The 6000-nt window shown below is 37.1% G+C and overlaps 1 protein-coding gene across 2 annotated transcripts in view; it reads left to right on the top strand.

Annotated features, from left to right (window-relative positions):
* The first annotated feature begins 460 nt into the window (after positions 1–460).
* The window catches only part of MYOM2 (myomesin 2), an 80021-nt gene continuing 74481 nt past the window's right edge, over positions 461–6000 (top strand). Inside the window, exons 1-2 of one of the 2 annotated variants that reach the window (XM_035321965.1) lie at positions 461–588; positions 5629–5708. The gene's annotated coding sequence lies outside the window, so the exon portion shown is untranslated. The remainder of the gene's footprint in view (positions 589–5628; positions 5709–6000) is intronic. The other variant, XM_035321964.1, reaches the window with a different exon arrangement.

Genomic DNA, 6000 nt, shown 5'->3' with positions numbered 1-6000 from the left:
TTAATAGCCTTTTTATATAGCTGCTATGTTTTAATGTATTGCAGCCATGCTCTCCAAAATCCAGGGAGCTCTTAAGGAGGCAATGGGGAGGCTCATTTTACAGCTTGAGGCACCAAGGGAGTTTCACGTCTCTAATAAGATTTTGGAGTTTATGGCTCCTCACAGGTCTTCTAAGTTAGTGATTATTTTAAAACTTCAACCTTTTCTAAACAAAACATTTAAACTGTTTTCTCAGATTAAACAGATTCCCACGTGCTTGGCGTTGCTGAGAAAAGAAACCCCACTTTTAACAAAACTGCTTAATTTAGAAGTGAGGTCTATCTTTTATAAAAATATAGTGTGAAACTGCATATGGGATAGGGCTTTTCTTCCACCCTTGTATCATACCCTTATTGCCTATTAGGCTGACCTCAGTTTTGGGAGAATCACTTGGTTAGTGCTAAATATAGCATTGCATCTGCCCTTAAATGGGAGTGAAGGGGCAGTAGCCTTCAGAGAGGGGAATTATTTTTGTTTTCCTCAGCCAGAGTTTGCTAAGCCGGGAAAGGCTGGTCTTCCTCTCTGCTTTACAATATTTCTATATCCTTGGTAAGTCCCTTCTTCATCTAGCTTGTTCTTGTTCAGAACAGATGGGGATTATGGGGAAGTGTTGGGTGCTTTGCTGTGCAAAATGAATTATTATTCCCTTTCCCTGGGGAGAACCAGCATTAAGAAGGACACAGATTAACTGATGAAAAGACAAACAAAAAAGGGAAGTGTTTTATTTTGTGCATGGTCAGTTTGATTTTATTGCGTATTACATTTCCTTTTTTTTTTTTTTTTTTTTTTTTTTCCCTGCTTTTACAGAACCTCATTATACCAATCTCCAGTTCTATTGGCCAGTGTGCTTTCACAGTTGCACATATATTGACAGTGCCACTTTTTTGTGGGTTTATGCTGTATGAAGAGATAAAGCATGATACTTGTGAAGTATGTGCACAAATTATTAATCATAAAATACATTCTATAGTAGCTGGCAAAACTATTTGGCATGCTGAAGAACAGAACGTAGCTGGGACAGAAAGTTCTACTTTTTGTCTATTATACTTTTTGATACATCTTCAGAAGACACTTTTCTGGTGTCTGTATTGCTTTAGGGTACGTGATATGTTCTGTGCCACAGGAAAATTCCAGCTAAATACCACTGATAGTGTCTTGGGAAATCATGTTCGTGCTCTTGAATCTTTGCCTGTGGGTTGATAATACCTGCGAGCCAATGAAAATATCATAATGAGAGATAATAAAGCTTGGGATGATGGGAAGTGACTGACTTTCACCATCTCAGTGTCTCACACTCCTTGCTGTCCAGCTGAAGGCGTGTACTACACTAGCCAAGTGAAGGGAAATCTTAAAACTTTATTGGAATTTGTTGCAACTCTATTTGTATTTGGAGTGTTAGGATGGCAAAATTTTGGGTCAAGGTGGCCAAATTCAGCCTCATTTAATTTCCAGTGAAGTAATATTATGAATTCATAAGAAAGCACCTACATCAGTACCCTTTCTGGTTATATGTTGGTTAGATGATGGGGAGGGGATCTCAACACCCATTGTAAGAGTTGTGGAAAAGTCAAAATTACGTATTTTTTTTAAGGCTAGCAAGAACGCAAGAACTGGTGCTTCTCTGCACAGCAATGACCTCACTGGAGGGAAGGGTACACAGGAAGGGCAGAGCTATGGCTCTGCCTCCTACCTACATGCTGCAGAGCATATCTGGGGGTTAACCCCATCAGTAGTTACAGCTGTGACCATCAGCACCCATGGTATATGCCAAATTGCCTCCACGCTAACTGGTGAAGCAAACCCTTCAGAGACTATTACAAGGTCAAGGTTCACATTCTAAGTAATCACACATGTGCAATAACCAAATGATTGCATTAAACTGCTTGATACACCTGTATGTCTTTGCAAGCAGGTTTATTTCACATGAGATGTTAAATGTCTGCTTATTCAAAACAGATTAATTTATTAACAAAAAATAGACATATGTGATGTGAAAATGTTACTTTGTTGGACATTCGGTCGTCTGGAATTCAGTGAGAAAATTCTTTTCTTAGGTTTAATGAGGCAAGTAATGTCTGGTTTTGGAGATGACTTGAACCAGATCAAAGCTGTTGTCCACAAGATTTTTGTTTAAAACCAGTTTTTAGGCTAACACTATTCTCAGACAAAGGAGGTGTGATCAGTAAAATGTGAGACCAGCAATGATGTAGTAAAGACAAGACAAGGAAAGAAAAGACAAGGAATCTCAAAGCTTGATGACTAATGTCTGGAATTCCACATGGTTTAAGCATTGTAAATTCAATATGCTTTTTTTTTTTTTTTTTTTTTTTAAATTTCAGAAGCATTTGTATTCTGTTGTCAAAAAAAATTGAAACTGAATTTTTATTATGCAGAAACAAAACAACTTCAACGCGAAAGACAAGTGTTTGAAAATGACAGTAGATTTTTTTTTTTCTTTTAAGTTCATTCTTTTTCTTACACAGAGCTTAATTTCCTGTGTAAGATCTAAATACAAACATCCACAGAGTTCAAAGACTGAAAAGAAATATTAGCATTCTAGAAGTTTATTACTGAAATGGGGAAGATGTTACCAGACCCTTTACATACCATTCTGTTTTAGACTGCAGTGTCTATGAGCCACATAATGTTTCATGTAGGCTTTACAAGATTTCCACCAAAGTGAATTTCCTGGGGGAAAATGTTCTTATGTATCTGCTGCAATTTCTACAGGATTGATATAACCATCTGGAAAGGAGCATATATTTTCTGAGGCAGAGTGATAATTCTTTAAAATGGTCATTAGAAGCAACTGATGACTAGGAGTTTATTTATTATTTTTTAATCTTGTATTGTGACATATAAACAGTATGGAATTAAATATATTTTATCACATAAATATCATGGACTTTAATGTATGATGGACATATAATTTGGAAAACCAGAGCTTCCAAAGAAACTGAGTGATGTGGAGAACAACAAGAAGAACCACAGACAGGTAGAGGGACCAGCTCCTGTGTCATGGGGAAAATCAGGACAAACTCTTGATTCAATGCAAATGTTCAAAGACATTTAAGAAAGATGAGATGCAGAGGAAGCTCAAGAATGAGGATATGCGTTTAGGAGCAGGATGTACTGATCTTTCAGCCAGAATGAGGAAGATAGGCTACGTGAGGGCAGGCAAGAACCTGAGAATCATTTTTGGCACTTGCAGATGGACAAGGACAGAGATGAGCAAAGAAAGTGCAAGTTGCATGGTATAGCATTGGCAGGTCAGGCAGAGAAAGTACATGCTGTATAGTGCATCTCTCATGACAGGAACCTCCTGAGTGTACGAATGCAAGTTGTCTATCTATGGTGAGCACAACCGTGTTCTCTTTCCCATGGCATTTGTCAATCCCATCCATCAATTTATTTGGTTGTGTGCCTGCTCTCTGAGGCTAGGTGAATGATCATGCTAGAATTTACTGCCTGTCCTTTAAATCTTAAATTAACTCACTTATCAAACTAACAATGTCTCTATATCAGACCCTTGGCTTCCAGCTCAAGAATGTGGTCCCTTGTCACATGGTCCCAGATTAGTGCTTTCTATTCAGGTCAGTATTACTATGGCTTGAAACTATGCATATCCTGGCCTGGGAACTCTGCCCTCTACTCAGGAGTTTTACTCTTTTATTCATGGACATAAATTGTCATATATGTGCTACTAAATGAAGAAATGTATATTAGTGTAAACTGGTCTAATTCACCCATGTTTTATATCATTAATCTTTAAGGGCATTTTGGTTGACCTAATATTTTTGTTTGCATTTAATAGTCCTCTGAGTGGTTTATACAGCACCCAGATTAGTGCAACTTAGGTCCTGCTGATGTCAGGACCACCATTTACAATCACAGAAATAAATAGGAATGAAAAATAAAAATGTAGGAGTACAACTATGCTGTGTTCCACCAAAAGACTGAAGGCCAGATAAGAAACTAAATTTGTAAGGAACATCCTAAAAAATCCTTGGCCTGTCACTCTAGATCTTTTTCTTGAAATTCAGGGAACTTAATAGGATCTGCATGGATGGATTTCTTTTTTTTTCTTTTCTTTTTTTTTTTTTTTTTTTTTAATTCATTATAATTATTCAAACAAATTGCCTTTCTCTTGGCCTATTAATGTAATCTTTTTATGGAATTTTTAATTTTTCATGGGGAAATGGATTTTTTCCTCCCCTATGCCTCTGTCAGAGCATTGCTTGCATCTTGTTATTGGGTCAGTTCCACCAATTGACATGCCAGCATAAGTATGTCTCCAGCCACTGCCAGTAATGAAATCTTGATTTACCTAAGTAAGTAACTTCAGTGGGGCTAAGCTGTCATCTGCATATCGTGTTACCTAACTCAGTTACTGGCATGTTGAATAAATATTGTTATATATTTCAAACATCTCACATAAATGTATATCAACAGAAAACTGGAAAAACAGTCAACATCTTGTTCCTAGGAAGACAATAGAAACTTTTTTTATCCCACATTCAAGATACCCTATGGGCTCCATAGACTTTGCTAAAGCTGTTTTTACAGTGGGGCTGTGATTTTTCTCTTCAGATACTCATTGTTGCAGCTCTGTTAAGTATTAAATACATACTCTGCAAGCATCATTGTAATTAACTGATGATGATTATTACATTTGGAACTGTTGCCAGGCAGCTCCCCTCTGTGTTAACAGAAGGCAAAATGAGTCTGGCTGCTAACAAGCTCGGTTAATTGCTTGCATAGAGGCTGGGAGCAAAGGGCTATGCCTGTTTCTATTCTATAGCTGTTTGGGTAAATGTGAAGAACATCTGAAGCCAAATTTTGAGAAACCACGGGTGCTGATTAATAGAAGATACACTAGCTAAAATGTAAGTTTTACATTCAGTGGAGAAGGCTGAACTGTAAATGGCTTAGATATTTTCTCAGAAATGAAAATAACCCAGACTGTGATCCATCCAGACACACAGGCATTACTCTGCAACCGTTATACGTCAGATCTCAGGGGGAGTTATATACATAGCAATGCATAAATTGCATCCTGATAAATTCACAGAATTGTTTAACTAGGCCACACGTAAACATGAGTAGCTCTTAACAGCTGAGTCAGCTGAATCCATGGGTTTGCCATTTGCACCTTCATTTAAGTGAAAGGGCTTATTAAAAATAGAACAGAGGGAACATTATACCATTAACTGTCTGGTTAACATACAAACTTAGGGGAAAGTCAAAAGTAATGAACACAATAGTCACACAGTTAGACTGCAGGAAGAAAATATGTATTAGATCTTTGCAGACATTGTGTCATGTACAGATACCAAAAGTAGGAAAAGTCAGAGCTACTTACGTGTCTGTGTAATGGTTTATGTAGCCAAGAAAATGTGTTACTCATATAAGGAGTTAAAAAGGATCATGTCAGCTCAGCATTGTACACCTCTGCAAGGTATTGAACCATGGTGCCATGGTGTTCTAATTTGAATGATGTTAACTTTCTTATTTCTCTAGAACTGTGGTAATATATTTCTTTAATGCCTGTCTCTGATGTTGTCAACCTGCTTTATTTTTGTCTTGCAGTGCCTGGTAATTTGCCTAAAGTTCTCATTCCTGCACTTGTGACTTGAAGCTCTCATATCTCTTTAAAAAGGATTGAAAAGGTAACTAACTATAGGCTGTGCAGAAGGTGTAGCTGTCAGGTGGTAAATTATAAAACCTCACCTCTAAATCTTACCTCTCTCTCTCTCTTTCTCTCTCTTTTTTTTTTTTTTTTTTTTTTTTTTGTTAAGATGTTTCTGCAATTAACTATATCTCCTAAATATACCTAAATATACCTGCAGAGAGATTTTTCTTGGAAAAGTAAGACTAGCTGATGTGAGAATGTCATGACATGGGGGCATCTGACTCAGCTTTTGAATACCTGAAACAAACTATCAGACATAGCTGGAATTT

This window comes from Oxyura jamaicensis, chromosome 3, assembly GCF_011077185.1.
Source record: "Oxyura jamaicensis isolate SHBP4307 breed ruddy duck chromosome 3, BPBGC_Ojam_1.0, whole genome shotgun sequence".
Taxonomy (NCBI): domain Eukaryota; kingdom Metazoa; phylum Chordata; class Aves; order Anseriformes; family Anatidae; genus Oxyura; species Oxyura jamaicensis.
The sequence above is the reverse complement of the archived record's forward strand: the minus strand, read 5'-3'. Positions and strand labels throughout refer to the sequence as shown.